Below are 17,584 nucleotides of genomic sequence, written 5' to 3'. Positions count from 1 at the left end.
TTTATGAGGTTATTTTCTAGCTCCCACTTTTTATTATAGTCTTCAAAAATCATTAGACTATCTAAACTTTTTCCTAGCCATTAAATTGTTTATTTGTTCCTTCTCTGTCTATTGTCTGCCTCCTCCTCTCTAAAATACCACTCCATAAGGCAGGGGCTTTATCCATCTGGTTCGCTCCTAATTCTAGTGCCTAGAACAGTGTTTGAGATATTAGGATATGCCTAACAAATATTTTATAATAAAGTTTGAAATGTTCCTTCACACTTCCAAGTTTACTAACCACCCAATTTCCTCTGTCAATAAGTCAAAGAAGTAGGAATCGTAAAATACATATAAATTCAATGTTTTTTAAAATCACAGTTTTTACAGAAATTTTAACAAAGAAATGAAGGAAAGAAAAGAAATCTATTTTCGAACACTTACTTATACCAGGAGACTTTCACACATATTTCATCTAATGTAACTCATAAAGGTTGTTAATAAATAAGTTTGGTAGGTGAAGGAAGAAGAAACTGAAAAAAATTAGCACTGCCCTCTGTCAAATGCCATGTTTGAAGAATAAGATGGATTTTAACATATGCAACTCACTTCCAAGAGAAGGAAGAAGGAAGAGAAGCAGGAGAAGGAAGGAGAGGAGGAGGGAGAGAGGGGAGGAGAAAGAAGATAGAAGAAAAATTAATGCTTCTTGGGATAAACACTTTATCTCATAATTTTCACAAGAATTAGATGTGATAAATTCCATTCCCATGTTATTCAAAATTGATGATCATACAGTTTTTATGATCTTTCCATGTGATTCTTAGCTAAAAGGTAGTGGAGCTGAGATTTGAACTGGGCTATTTTTAATCCCAAAGTCCATGCTCTTCTGATTCTATCATCATCTTTGACAGTAAGAGAAAAGAAAGGCAGAATAGATTTAGTTTCATTAAGAACCCAAACTGATTTTCAGAAAACTGTATTTGGGCTGGTTCTTATAGTCACGGTAAATGAAGGACAAGGTGTTCCTTCTTATTCACAAGTCCCCATGCTTCCATTAGCTGGAGTTACATTGTTTGCATTACATATTAATACTCTACTAGAAATAAAATTCTGAGGAAATTATGTCTAGTGTCCCTCATGCATATACCATCACGGTAGTTGTTTTCTCTCACACTGGAGAACCTGTCAGAGAACGACTCTATAAACACAAACAAAAGGAAAGATTTTTTTCCTTCGCTTTCTGCCTCCACAGAACATAGACTTGTAGAGTCACCATGTGAGCCCAGAGAAATGCCCCCAGAAATTAGCCCCAGGAGTGATCTATGTGATAAAATAATGGAGTGTGGTGTGACATTAAGTGCATATTTCATTAAGGATGCATACGAATTACTGCATTTTCCATTAATGAAGGCAGAGGGATTTTAACGAGCTATGCCTACTCTAACTTTTCACATTTGTTCTGTCTTTCCTGAGCTTTCATGCTGTTTCATGGCTACATGTCATCACCAACAATAATAATTGTAGAGACTGATTATTGGGTAAGTGATTCATATAATAGCAGCAGATGAAAAATCAAAACCTACAGAAGCCAAGATTAGCTTTGTGTGCAAAAAAATAAAAGAGAGAGAGAGAGAAATAAGTGTCTCAACATAGAGTCACAGGAGAGTCTATTGTCATAACATGATGTCTTACAAAGTGTTATCGTATAAATTCGATCTGAGAGCAAAGTTAACAAATGCTGCTTTTGTTTGCATTTTTTGAAGTGCCATATTTTTAAGATTTCTATCATGAAATTTTTGATACACAGCCTTTGCCTGACTCTAAAATCAAATGATTGTTGTATTCTTGTCATACCCTGTGCAGGGTGATTTCAGCTATTGAAGAGAATTGGTTATTGGCTGGTTGGAAGAGAACAAATAGAGGCACAGATGCCCTTTGTCTATTCCTCTCTGCTCTCATCCTGCAACCTCTCACTTTCTCGGGCTGCTAGTTCTCAGGATAAATGATGGCTTTTTCCTTGTATAAGAAGTCTCTCTTAACCTGACTCAAGTAGAGAAATAATGGCAATTGTCACAGTTGTAACTCTTCTAATACAGGTTATTACACAGGTTATTACAATAGCAACCTATCTATTTCCAAACTTTCACTCGCTGTCAAGAAGCAGGGGACATCTCTGAGGGAATTTTTACAGAAGAGACACAATGTGATGTGTCCAGGTCCTAATAAATGCTTTGCCTGTGAGTAGGGGAGGGAAAATTGTGAACTCCAATCAAAAAGAGAGTGGTCCAAGCATGACTTCAAAGTGATTTTGACCTTGGAATGTGTATTTGAGTGTAAGTCTGTACACTGGCGCGTGCGTGTCTGTGTCATAGGCAGGGAGTAACCATAGTCTGGCTCCCAGCTCAGGGGAAATGATCAAAGGTAATTCTTCCCAGTGGGGAAAAGTTTGGCAATGGCAACAAACTCAGGTGATGCATAAGTTTACTGTAATGGTCTTTAAAGAGTTTTCCATTCTCTTTGTTTATCAGTACCATGAAATTCCCTATGAGAGATATTAATACTAAATATAATAACAAAAGCAACAAAATGTGATTCAGATGCTGCAGATCTTTTAAAAATGCTCACTTTAAATATATCCAAATAATATATGTACATATGTAAAGATGATGAAACTGAGGGTTAAAAGGTTAAAAAGTTGCCAATGTCACACAGCCAGGAGAATCCGTGTAATAGCTGCTTGAGTGTTACAGAAGGGCATCACCCATTCTCTACTGTTAGAAACAAACTCTCAGCCGTCTTTCTTTTACATCCTACACGCTTTGAGCTTCTCACTCCTGCTGTCTTTTGTCCATGGTAGCTGATGGGAACCCAGGGCTTAAATTTGGGGATGCTCCAAGTGAAAGGAATCTCAGACATGTACAAAGGAGCAGATGATACTTCTTCACCTGCAGCTTTCATGAAGACACTGACATTTATAAAAATTATTTGTCAAAAACATAGAGAAGCATTGGCGCTTCTGACTTGTAGAAACACGTATGAAGATATAAATTATTGTTTTGAGTTCCTTATTCAGAGGAATATTTAAGAGTTGTTATCTCACTTAAATTAACAATGTACTGTAGCTGTAGAATTTCAAGGTGGAGGGAATCTTTCAAATCATCTTCAACACTCTAATTTCAGCTGAGGTTTTGTGAAGTGAAATTATATTCACAAGGTTACAAGGCAAGTTAGAGATGGAAGCAACTCTGGAATCCAAGTTTCCAGATTCCTAAGCCAGCATCTTAAGTCCTATCCACATGACCAGCCTTCAGGAATTATACTGAGTGACACCTAATGCTGATTAAAAGCTATATTTTAGAGCTTCCTGTATAAACATATGAGATCTGACTGGGGTTGCTCAGAACCTGATGTGATCCTGTGGTAAGCTAATACCACATAGGTATAATTAAATCATGCTTAGATCATACTATGTTGTATGACACTCATATCAAGTCAAATTCAGGAAATTTAAGATGAATTTACATTCTGTAATAATTTATAGTATTTCATCTCCTTGTAGGATTTGTTCTGGGTATTACTAAGCACCAGAGATCTAATAAAAAGTTTACTGCCACCTGGGGCCCATTTATCACAATTTGGTCGGTAGTGGCTTATTCTGGCTAACCTAAAGCAGTGTGCAAAGTCAGAAGACTTTAAGTATTACTCCAGAATCCATCATTTAGGTCTTATTCTAACTTACCTTCACCAGGAGCTAGTTGCCTTAGCAATAAAGTGGAGTTAATCATAGCACTTGACTTACTGAATTATGAGAATCAAATGAAGTCAAGCGTTTGAAAGTTCTTTGAGGTATAAAAATGCGGTAAACAAACATAGCCTGGTGGATCTTTTGCCTGAACTCAACTTACAGAGGCCACCGAAGCAAGAGAGAGGTTGAAAGATGCCAGAATCTTTCTCTGTCTCACACACACGTGCACACACACACACACACACACACACACACACACACACACACAAATACACTGATAGATCCCTGGAGAAGAAAACATGTTTAAATTCAAGTGTGGGTTTGGGGGCAGAATGGTAGCCTAGGACATTATAAAAAGTGTGTAGGCTAAAGAAGAGATTTCTAGATGTCTGTCACAAAGGGAATAGATACCCATGATGTCCTATAAGCATAAGATTGAATGTTACGTGTCTGTCAGAAGTAACAAACTAAATCTACATATAGCTACATGGATCGATTTTAAAGCATGGTATTGAGTTGAGTTTAAAATATACATATCTATAGCAAAATACTACTTGTGTAAATTCATAATGTGCACACACACAAAACAAAACAAAACATTGTACATTTTTCCCACTACACACACATATTAGCAGTTAATTGAGTTTCTATAAGAAAAAGAGGAATGTCATATGTGGTGAGTTTTTTAAAAAAAGAAAACAATAATGAAACAGAACAAGGGAGGAGTCTTAACGTTCCCTATGCGGAGAATGTTTCATGAATATCATTATCTTCAATCCACCAATTCCATGCAGAAAAAGAAAGGAGCAGGAAAATAGGAGTAGGAAAGTGGAGAGCACTGCTTAAAATCAGGCTAAGCTTCACCTGTCTTCGCTGTTGGTACAGAAAAGTATCCTGTGATGTTTTCACAGTAACCATTCCCAATCATACATGTAATCTTTAACAAGTGCAAATTGTCATTGTCTTTTACTGATATTTGTATTCCTGTATATATATGCATTTGCATACACTGCATTATTTCATCTCATGTCTTTCCTATCTTCTTAGATATAAAGATACAATAAAAAGACTATAAATAGTCTGACTCTATTTTTGATGTTTGACTGCGCAGAGCTTTCAAGCCTGCCCCTCCCTTTTCCCTCTTAACTGGCACCTAGATAAGCCAATGAGAAAGACCACAAGTACTCCCAAGGGCTTTTCCACTCTCTCTCCCTCTCTCTCAAGAGCAAACCCAGGGCCGAAGGTAAGACCACTGACCCTGGCCCCATACCCTAACTCCAACAAAAGTCAAAGTCATTTTCCCCTTCCTACTCTCTCAAATCCCTTTTGGACCTTCTTGGGAGCCTGCCCTGCTTTCCAGAGAAAGCTTTATTATGTAAGTAATACATGTCTTTATACCCTCTTTGTGCATGTGTGGAACCATCAGTCTTGACCTCTAGACAAAATTTGAGTAGTGGAATCGAGAGTACTGCCCCCTCTCAAGAAACCACAAATTAAAAAGGAAAACAAAATCTCCACAGGCCCTAATTCCCATTCGCATGATCCTTCTAATGATGATGCTGGCCTGAGGAGCAAACACAGGGTAAAAGAAAGTTGCTAAAAAGAGATATGCATTGATTACCTTTATCCTTTTTAGCTGAAATCACCATTAAGGCTGAAGGCTAAAGAAAAACATTTTTTATCATTTTATCTCTATTTCATTTTGAATAAAATAAAAATAGCACTTAAGGAAAATAAGTCTTTTATAAGCCACAGGGAATATATTACTATGGTAACATGATCCCCAACAGAAATAGCAACAGTGATCTTGACACACTCCTAGGATTAGTTTTCTCTTGATATGACACTGTGGCATATAAATAAGTCCTGCAAAGACCTTAAACAGAACACCTAAGCTACAATGGAAGGCAATGTCATAATAAGGTTATATAAAGCTTGACCCTCAAAGTCATCATGCAAAATAATCAGAAACTCCTTTTTTCAACTGCGCATTTTACATGTTAAAAGGAGATACAAAGGATCGTTGCTTTTTCAGGGCACATTAGCAGAATAGAAACCCTGTCAGGTACTCTTTACTTTTAAGTTAGTGTCAACTATGTATGTCTCCTGGCAGACAAAAATAAAACATCAAAAACCAAATCACGCATCAACAACAAAATATCTTGTAACTTTTTAGACAAAACACTAAAAAGGGATTTTTAAAACTCAATTTACATTTATTTACAAACAAATATGTAAAGTTATTGTATATCATCCTGATACATTATTGAATAATATTCCTATATGTGTATACATATTTTTTTTCTTTTTAATTTGGATACATTGCATTTTGAAAACTTATCAGTTTAGCATTTCACTGTCATCATGACCTAACTATACAACCATAACAGTGAACTTATTCAGCAAGTACTTTGTCTTTTGTCCATTTGACCTGCCCTTTCTCCTCCACAGCTGGGCTCTCGCTCTCTCCCTGTATCTCCCCAGAGTTGATTATCTGTGTAGGTTGAGTAGGTGCTTCTGTGTATTTTCTTCCCCCCAGAAGTGTCTTAATCCTCTAACTCTAAATGTTCCTTCACCTGCTGTACAGTATAAAAATTGTACAATACACACCCTCCACTTCAAGAAAAATAACTCTGGACATTTCATTGATATTTTTCGTGCTACTGCAGGATAGTTCCTTGAGGTCAATCACCATGCCTGTCAAGACTGAAAAATAGGTATCTCTTACTGCCTTTTGAAGGTCTCACTCGACATAAAAACAGAATTGGCAATTTTGAGTATTATTCACTTCTGTCAACCTCGAAAAGGCACAGGAATTACTCTATTTGGTTATTTACTTTAAAACTCTCTCCTACATTAAAAATAACTCCTGAAACATCTCTGAGGGGTTGAAATGGCAGATATTATTAGCTGATTAGTCAGCTAAGGAAATTGAGGCACAGAGATGTTAAGCAATTTTCCCAGTGATCTCACTACTGAAGACTGGATAATCAAGGGTTCAACCGAGGCCATCTAACCTCCTAGTAGCAGCCTCTTTTAAAAAAAAAAAAAAAAAAAATATATATATATATATATATATGGCACTGTGTCTCTCTTTGTCTCATCTTTAAGTTTTTAATTTCTTTACTCTGTCTTTTTACTTCTATTAATATCCAAACTCCCTTTAAATTTTAACAGTAATGTATAAGTTTCTGTGAAAGAAGAAAGATCCAATGCAAAGGTTATAGAGAGGAATAAAAGAAAAGAAATAAAAAGGAAATAATCTTTGCTAAGGGATCAATATGGTGTCAGTCATAAGTTTACTTACAGTTTTTCCTGATTTTTCTTAGAGTCTGAAATCAAGCAGAACTATCACAAACTCATTTTTCCGAAATAAACAGCTGATCGATTGAAGTTTTACTCCTGCTTCTCAGAGAAGTTGTATCTTAACAGATAAAACTGTGAAAAAAAAAAAAAAAAGACGTTCATGCAGTAGAATTTCAGACTACATCAGACAGTGGAAGACATTAGAAGGATGAAGAATTTAGAAGGGAAGGAAATAGTGTATCTGCTGGTCTCTGAGAACATACGCAGGGTGAATTTTCCTATTCAGTCTTTTATTCTCATCTCTGCTTTAGATTTTGTGGTTTGGGTGACTTCCAGTCTGTAGCCAAACCCCAAACATGATCCATCTCACCTTCACCCCTTTCTACTGTGTGTGTAGTGATATAACACTATCTCAATCAAAAGCAATCCTAAAATTCATCTGATTGCTTTATGTTGAACTAATGTCAAAAAATACCATCTTTGTATTGAGTTCTAAATATTTTATCTCTTCAAGCAATTTTACATGCTAAATCAATTAGAAGCTGAAAGAATTTCTTTAAATAACTTAAAAGGAACAACAAAATTAATTTACTTTGTGTCACAACATCTGAACCAGTGGTTCTCAATCCTGGCTGTTTATTATTGTTTCTTGGGAAAGTATTGATTTATTTATTTTCTGTGGTGGTGATCTGGCTATCAGTGTTTTTAAAAGCTCTTCAGGGCATTCTAATGTGCAGTTAGGGTCAACAAGCACTAATCTAGACATTTCATATAATAGTACTTTAGAGCTCAAGTTAGCTGGAAAATGGTCAAAATATTTTTTTCCCTATGTAATTATAAAACCCTCACATTTTTAAAGGTTTAGCACTGAATATATAGTTAAGTTAAAAGTCATTTTTTAGGACTTTAGTTACTATACCAAAAATATTTTCATCTGCTACATCCTGGATCTGTTATTTTGTCAATAAAATCTCAAAGGAATTAGGTTAGTCACGTCTCTGAAGGAAATGCATCTTCCTTACAGTTGCAAAAAGTAGTTGCAACCACTAGAGGTCAGACATTTAAATCTGCAGTATGATGCTCAAATACTAAAGTTATGTAGTTTAGAATTCTGTATCCTGATTTCAAAAATATTCTCTAAATTTTCTTCCATTATTAAAAACCGTGTCCTTTCAAAAAGTTCAAAGCATTTCCTGCCTGTGTGGATAGGTGTTTTACACTCTATTTCATCCAAGCTTCAAAATTCTAAAGAGAAATGTAATCCAGGAGTACAGAAAGTTAAAGCACTATCAGCATGATAATCTTCTGATGCTTTTCTAAAAATAAAATAGAAAATGAAAGTATTAGATATATAGTACTTCCACATAATTATCTAATTTAACTACAGATTAGAGGACTCTGTAGGCATTTCAGGGTCTACCAGAAGTCCCAGGGCCTAAATGCCATTCTCCCATTGCCACAAGTATTTTTATCCTCCTGTCCATGAGGGGTGGAGTCTATGAGCTCTTCTCTTATATTTGGGTTAATTTGTGACACTTTCAATCATTAGCATATGTGGCAGAAGATCACCATGTGCGCTCTGAGTCAGCTCATTAAAAAACATGTATATTCTGTTTGTTAGGTGGATCCCTGAGCTGTCATGTACAAAGTCCAACTACTCTGAGGCCACCAGGCTGAAGAGGCCACGGGGAGATGCTCCAGCTGACAGTGCCAGCTGAGCTCAGCTTTCCAGTCCTCCTTGCTAACGTGCTGGACACGTGCGTGAAGACGCCAACCTGGAGGTGGAGCCTCCTCCAGTACAAAGGGTTCCAGGTGGCAGCCGGTGGCCTTTGGGGTTACCCCAGCCATTCTGGTCTCCCCAGCTGAAGCTGCAGACATCACAGAGCAGCATGGATTATGGGCAAACCCCATTGTGCACTGTCAGAATCCCTGACCCATAGAAACCACGAGTGTAATAAATCGGTTGCTATTTTACGCCCCTAAATTTAGACTGGCATGTTAGGCAGCGCGAGATAACTGGAACTCCCAGAGAAATTAACTGAGCTTCCTCCCTTCAACTGGGCTTTTGTTAAAGCAGAAATGGCCAAAATGTAGGTCATTCTGGGCAAATGATTTGTTTGTTCTTCACAATTACTCTTTGGCTATTAACTTGGTAAGATTGGTGGGGCGTCGGGTGCGGGAGGAAAAAAGCTGGAGAAAAAGCCACTGCTGCATGGCAAAGACATGTACTGATAGATGCTTAAATACAATTGAAGAATTAACATAATCTATTTTAAAACTGAAGTTCCCAAAATTGTCTCTCAGACTGAAGAATTATTAATTTACAGCCTCTATGGTTTTTCACTGCTTGGCTATTCAATTTTCTTATATGTACCAGCACTACCAATGCCCACCCCAAATAACGTTTTCCTCCCACATTTTACTTTGTGTATGAATTCCAAACACTGCTGATGTACATGAATATATCCATTATAATGAATATCTGTTACTGTTATTTTTTAACCAATGTCCGCATGCTCAAGAGTTTATTTTACTTAAACTGAAAATGATTTGCTAAAGGCAAAAATGTACAACTTGTGAGTGTGTTTCTATGAAAATTAAAAGCAGACTTAAAGAATCAAAATTCTTTTCTCATTTAAGGTAAAAGCTTCCATTAACTACTATAGGCCTTTTTTTTTTTTTCCTGAATAACAACCATAGAATTAGTCTATATGTCCACTTGAATGATTTTTCTCCCTAGAACTCTTTCTAATAAGGTCACCTTCTTTTTTGTTGTTCATTATATCCTGGGAGGCTATTACGCCCAAACCCCTGTGTAGGTTGTACATGTAGACATAACTTTAGGTCCTACGACTTGTCTAATTCCATTTTTTCCACAAGTACAGGTATCTCTGGGAACAAGAAGAAAAATGAATTTTGGACATTGGTTAAAATAAGAATAGAAGGGCTTTTCCATTTTTGTTCCCCTACAGTGCTAACACAGTACCCCAAGATTAGTTTGTATATAAGAAAATTGTAGTGAATAAAAACCTTCATCAGATGCATGTATTTAGAGAAGAAGTGACATTTTTGAGTAAATTTGAGCAAGGAAAGTGGGAGCTCTCACGATATATGGAGAGAGCAAGAAGAAAGAATCTCCAATAGTAAAATTCATCATATAAGATCAATATCTAGAGAAGTGGAGAAACACAGTTTATTTTAGAGCAGAATATATTCAATGTCTTTGTGGATAGCAGACAGATTATAGTTGAAAAATGAGAAGTAACTCAACTTTGGTTGGCATTTTCCTGGGAAGAAGTACAAGAAACTTCTCAGGTGTGGAGAGAGAGAGAATATAGACCAGTAGTACAAACACTGCAAACAGAAGATGAGGATTTGAGGACATTGTCGACATGGACAAATAAACAGAGAAGATATCAGCAGATAGAGTGCTAAGTATGAGACCTGCGAATATTCGTGTTTCAGAGGGACAGAAGGAGGTGATATATGGATGATTATGAATGATGGTGTTACCGTAATTCAGACCATTCTTTCAGCAGACCAAAAGTGCCAGGTGGGATGTTGAAAGTCTAGTATTTTAAGGGATAGATGTCTACAGAGTTCTTTTAATAGCAGCAATTTATCCATCCCTTTATCTTACAATCTGATCTGAAAGAATACTGTAAGTTATCTGTAAGTGGGAGACAGACGATGACTAGGGTCTTAATTGCCTCTGAAACAGTCATCCAAATCTAAATGAGGGAAAAGATGAAAAGCACATGTCAATATCATCAGGCAGGCCAGAGATGAGAAATACAGGACGTATAAATGCGAGGGCAAACCAATAAGTGAAAATAGACTGTGGAAGTGATTACTTCCAATCATTTACTTGAATTAGAAAAGTCAGTCACGAGTCCTTATTCCTGTCTTTAGCCTATGTCAACATAGAACAACAACAACAACTCAGATTAAAAAAATGAAGCAATTCATTCTTCAGCTACATACATACAAAAACGAGGCCAGATTTTTCACTTTTTATCCGGATTTGACAACATTTATTGTGGTGACCACAATAAATCTAATTTGAATTTGATTTGAATCAAATGATTTGAATCTAATCAGCTTTAAAATATTTTATATAAGAGACCATTACTGGAGGAGCTTCAAGATGGCAGAAGAGTAAGATGCGGAGATCACCTTCCTCCACACAAATATATCTACACGTGGAACTGCTCCTACAGAACACCCACTGAACGCTGACAGAAGACCTCAGACCTCCCAAAAGGCAAGAAACTCCCCACATGCCTGGGTAGGGCAAAAGAAAAAAGAAATAACAGAGACAAAAGAATAGGGACGGGACCTGCACCAGTGGGAGGGAGCTGTGAAGGAGGAAAGATTTCCACGCACTAGGAAGCCCCTTCGCGGGCGGAGACTGTGGGTGGCAGAGGGGGGAAGCTTCGGAGCCACGGAGGAGAGCGCAGCCACAGGGGTGTGGAGGGCAGAGCGGAGAGATTCCCGCACAGAGGATCGGTGCCGAGCAGCACTCACCAGCCTGAGAGGCTTGTCTGCTCAGCCGCTGGGGCGGGCGGAGGCTGGGAGCTGAGGCTCGGGCTTCGGAGGTCGGATCGCAGGGAGAGGACTGGGGTTGGCGGCGTGAACACAGCCTGAAGGGGGCTAGTGCGCCACGGCTAGCCGGGAGGGAGTCCAGGAAAAGGTCTGGAGCTGCCAAACAGGCAAGAGACTTTTTCTTGCCTCTTTGTTTCCTGGTGCGCGAGGAGAGGGGATTCAGAGCGCTGCCTAAACGAGCTCCAGAGACGGGCACGAGCCGCAGCTATCAGCGTGGACCTCAGAGACGGGCATGAGACGCTAAGGCTGCTGCTGCCGCCACCAAGAAGCCTGTATGCGAGCACAGGTCACTCTCCACACCGCCCCTCCCGGGAGCCTGTGCAGCCCGCCACGGCCAGGCTCCCGTGATCCAGGGACAACTTCCCCGGGAGAACGCACTGCGCGCCTCAGGCTGCTGCAACGTCACGACGCCTCTGCCGCCGCAGGCTCGCCCCGCCTCCTCCGTACCCCTCCCTCCCCGCGGCCTGGGTGAGCCAGAGCCCCCGAAGCAGCTGCTTCTTTAACCCCGTTCTGTCTGGGCGGGGAACAGACGCCCTCAGGCGACCTACACACAGAGGCAGGGCCCAAATCCAAAACTGAACCCCAGGAGCTGTGCGAACAAAGAAGAGAAAGGGAAATCTCTCCCAGCAGCCTCAGAAGCAGCAGATTAAATCTCCACAGTCAACTTGATGTACCTGCATCTGTGGAATACCTGAATAGACAACGAATCATCCCAAATTGAGGAGGTGGACTTTGGGAGCAATGATATATATATTTTTTTCCCTTTTTCTCTTTTTGTGAGTGTGTATGTGTATGCTTCTGTGTGTGATTTTGTCTGTGTAGCTTCGCTTTTACCATTTGTCCTAGGGTTCTGTCTGTCCTTTTTTTTTTTTTTTTAATTACTTAAAAAATTTTTTTTTCTTATAATTATTTTTATTTCAATAACTTTATTTTATTTTATTTTACTTTATTTTATTATATCTTCTTCTTTCTTTCTTTCTTTTTTTCTGCCTTTTATTCTGAGCCATGTGGAGCACAGGCTCTTGGTGCTCCAGCCAGGCATCAGGGCTGTGCCTCTGAGGTGGGAGAGCCAAGTTCAGGACACTGGTCCACAAGAGACTTCCCAGCTCCATGTAATACCAAATAGCGAAAATCTCTCAGAGATCTCCATCTCAACGCCAAGACCCAGCTTCACTCAACAACCAGCACACTACAGTGCAGGACACCCTATGCCAAACAACTAGCAAGTCAGGAACACAATCCAAACCATTAGCAGAGAGGCTGCCTAAAATCATAATAAGGCCACAGACACCCCAAAACACACCACCAGACCTGCCCACCAGAAAGACAAGATCCAGCCTCATCCACCAGAACACATGCACTATCCCCTCCACCAGGAAGCCTACACAACCCACTGAACCAACCTTAGCCACTGGGGACAGACACAAAACACAACGGGAACTATGAACCTGCAGCCTGTGAAAAGGAGACCCCAAACACAGCAAGTTAAGCAAAATGAGAAGACAGAGAAACACAAAGCAGATGAAGAAGCAAGGCAAAAACCCACCAAACCTAACAAATGAGGAGGAAATAGGCAGTCTACCTGAAAAAGAATTCAGAATAATGATAGTAAAATGATCCAAAATCCTGGAGATATAATGGAGAAAATACAAGAAATGTTTAACAAAGACCTAGAAGAACTAAAGAGCAAACAAACAGTGATGAACAACACAATAAATGAAATTAAAAATTCTCAAGAAGGGATCAATAGCAGAATAACTGAGGCAAAAGAACAGATAAGTAACCTGGAAGATAAAATAGTGGAAATAACTACTGCAGAGCAGGATAAAGAAAAAAGAATTAAAAGAATTGAGGACAGTCTCAGAGACCTCTGGGACAACATTAAACGCACCAACATTCGAATTATATGGGTCCCAGAAGAAGAAGAGAAAAAGAAAGGGACTGAGAAAATATTTGAAGAGATTATAGTTGAAAACTTCCCTAATATGGGAAAGAAAATAGTTAATCAAGTCCAGGGAGCACAGAGAGTCCCATACAGGATAAATCCAAGGAGAAACATGCCAAGACACATATCAATCAAACTATCAAAAATTAAATACAAAGAATAAACATTAAAAGCAGCAAGGGGAAAACAACAAATAACACATAAAGGAATCCCCATAAGGTTAACAGCTGATCTTTCAGCAGAAACTCTGCAAGCCAGAAGGGAGTGGCAGGACATATTTAAAGTGATGAAGGAGAAAAACCTACAAACAAGATTACTCTACCCAGCAAGGGTCTCATTCAGATTCAACGGAGAAATTAAAACCTTTACAGACAAGCAAAAGCTAAGAGAATTCAGCACCACCAAACCAGCTTTACAACAAATGCTAAAGGAACTTCTCTAGGCAGGAAACACAAGAGAAGGAAAACACCTACAATAATAAACCCAAAACAATTAAGAAAATGGTAATAGGAACATACATATCGATAATTACCTTAACTGTAAATGGATTAAATGCTCCAACCAAAAGACATAGACTGGCTGAATGGATACAAAAACAAGACCCATATATATGCTGTCTACAAGAGACCCACTTCAGACCTAGGGACACATACAGACTGAAAGTGAGGGGATGGAAAAAGATATTCCATGCAAATGGAAATCAAAAGAAAGCTGCAATAGCCATTCTCATATCAGACAAAATAGACTTTAAAACAAATACTATTGCAAGAGACAAAGAAGGACACTACATAATTATGAAGGGATCAATCCAAGAAGAAGATATCACAATTGTAAATATTTATGCACCCAACATAGGATCATCTCAATACATAAGGCAAATACTAACAGCCATAAAAGGGGAAATCGACAGGAACACAATCATAGTAGGGGATTTTAACACCCCACATTCACCAATGGACAGATCATCCAAAATGAAAATAAATAAGGAAACACAAGCTTTAAATGATACATTAAAGAAGATGGACTTAATTGATATTTATAGGACATTCCATCCAAAAACAACAGAATACACATTCTTCTCAAGTGCTCATGGAACATTCTCCAGGATAGATCATATCTTGGGTCACAAATCAAGCCTTGGTAAATTTAAGAGAATTGAAATCGTATCAAGTATCTTTTCCAACCACAACGCTATGAGACTAGATATCAATTACAGGAAAAAGTCTGTAAGAAATACAAACACATGGAGGCTAAACAACACACTACTTACTAACCAAGAGATCACTGAAGAAATCAAAGAGGAAATCAAAAAATACCTAGAAACAAATGACAACGAAAACACGACCACCCAAAACCAATGGGATGCAGCAAAAGCAGTTCTAAGAGGGAAGTTTATAGCAATACAATCCTACCTTAAGAAACAAGAAACATCTCAAATAAACAACTTAACCTTACATCTAAAGCAATTAGAGAAAGAAGAACAAAAAAACCCCAAAGTTAGCAGAAGGAAAGAAATCATAAAGATCAGATCAGAAATAAATGAAAAAGAAATGAAGGAAACGATAGCAAAGATCAATTTTAAAAAAGCTGGTTCTTTGAGAAGATACACAAAATTGATAAACCATTAGCCAGACTTATCAAGAAAAAAAGGGAGAAGAGTCAAATCAACAGAATTAGAAATGAAAAAGGAGAAGTAACAACTGACACTGCAGAAATAAAAAGGATCATGAGAGATTACTACAAGCAACTATATGCCAATAAAATGGACAACCTGGAAGAAATGGACAAATTCTTAGAAATGCACAACCTTCCGAGACTGAACCAGGAAGAAGTAGAAAATATGAACAGACCAATCACAAGCACTAAAATTGAAACTGTGATTAAAAATCTTCCAACAAACAAAAGCCCAGGAACAGACGGCTTCACAGGTGAATTCTATCAAACATTTAGAGAAGAGCTAACACCTATCCTTCTCAAACTCTTCCAAAATATAGTAGAGGGAGGAACACTCCCAAACTCATTCTACAAGGCCACCATCACTCTGATACCAAAACCAAAGATGTCACAAAGAAAGAAAACTACAGGCCAATATCACTGATGAACATAGATGCCAAAAATCTCAACACTATACTAGCAAACAGAATCCAACAGCACATTAAAAGGATCATACACTATGATCAAGTGGGGTTTATCCCAGGAATGCAAGGATTCTTCAATATACGCAAATCAATCAACGCGATACACCATATTAACAAATTGAAGGAGAAAAACCATATGATCATCTCAATAGATGCAGAGAAAGCTTTCGACAAAATTCAACACCCATTTATGATAAAAACCCTCCAGAAAGTAGGCATAGAGGGAACTTTCCTCAACATAATAAAGGCCATATATGACAAACCCACAGCAAACATCGTCCTCAATGGTGAAAAACTGAAACCATTTCCACTAAGATCAGGAACAAGACAAGGTTGCCCACTCTCACCACTATTGTTCAACATACTTTTGGAAGTTTTAGCCACAGCAATCAGAGAAGATAGAGAAATAAAAGGAATCCAGATTGGAAAAGAAGAAGTAAAGCTGTCACTGTTTGCAAATGACATGATACTATACATAGAGAATCCTAAAGATGCTACCAGAAAACTACTAGAGCTAATCAATGAATTTGGTAAAGTAGCTGGAAACAAAATTAATGCACAGAAATCTCTTGCATTCCTATACACTACTGATGAAAAATCTGAAAGAGAAATTAAGAAAACACTCTCATTTATCATTGCAACAAAAAGAATAAAATATCTAGGAATAAACCTACCTAAGGAGACAAAAGACCTGTATGCAGAAAATTATAAGACACTGATGAAAGAAATTAAAGATGATATAAATAGATGGAGAGATAGACCATGTTCTTGGATTGGAAGAATCAACTCTGTGAAAATGACTCTACTACCCAAAGCAATCTACAGATTCAATGCAATCCCTATCAAACTACCACTGGCATTTTTCACTGAACTAGAACAAAGAATTTCACAATTTGTATGGAAACACAAAAGACCCTGAATAGCCAAAGCAATCTTGAGAAAGAAAAACGGAGCTGGAGGAATCAGGCTCCCTGACTTCAGACTATACTACAAAGCTACAGTTACAGTATGGTACTGGCACAAAAACAGAAATATAGGTATGGTCACCTTATCTTTGATCAAGGAGGCAAGAATATACAGTGGAGAAAAGACAGTCTCTTCAATAAGTGGTGCTGGGAAAACTGGACAGCTACATGTAAAAGAATGAAATTAGAACACTCCCTAACACCATACACAAAAAGAAACTCAAATGGATTAAAGACGTAAGTGTAAGGCCAGACACCATCAAACTCTTAGAAGAAAACATAGGCAGAACACTCTATAACATAAATCACAGCAAGATCCTTTTTGACCCACCTCCTAGAGAAATGGAAATAAAAACAAAAATAAACAAATGGGACCTAATGAAACTTTAAATCTTTTGCACAGCAAAGCAAACCATAAACAAGACGAAAAGACAACCGTCAGAATGGGAGAAAATATTTGCCAATGAAGCAACTGACAAAGGATTAATCTCCAAAACATAAAAGCAGCTCATGCAGCTCAATATCAAAAAAACAGACAACCCAATCCAAAAATGGGCAGAAGACCTAAATAGACATTTCTCAAAAGAAGATATACAGATCACCAACAAACACATGAAAGGATGCTCAACATCACTAATCATTAGACAAATGCAAATCAAAACTACAATGAGGTATCACCTCACACCAGTCAGAATGGCCATCATCAAAAAATCTACAGACAATAAATCCTGGAGAGGGTGTGGAGAAAAGGGAACCCTCTTGCACTGTTGGTGGGAATGTAAATTGACGCAGCCACTATGGAGAACAGTATGGAGGTTCCTTAAAAAACTAAAAATAGAACTACCATATGACCCAGCAATCCCACTACTGGGCATATACCCTGAGAAAACCATAATTCAAA

This window comes from Balaenoptera borealis (assembly GCF_965194805.1).
Source record: "Balaenoptera borealis genome assembly, chromosome: 18".
Lineage (NCBI taxonomy): Eukaryota > Metazoa > Chordata > Mammalia > Artiodactyla > Balaenopteridae > Balaenoptera > Balaenoptera borealis.
Note: the sequence above shows the minus strand (reverse complement) of the source record.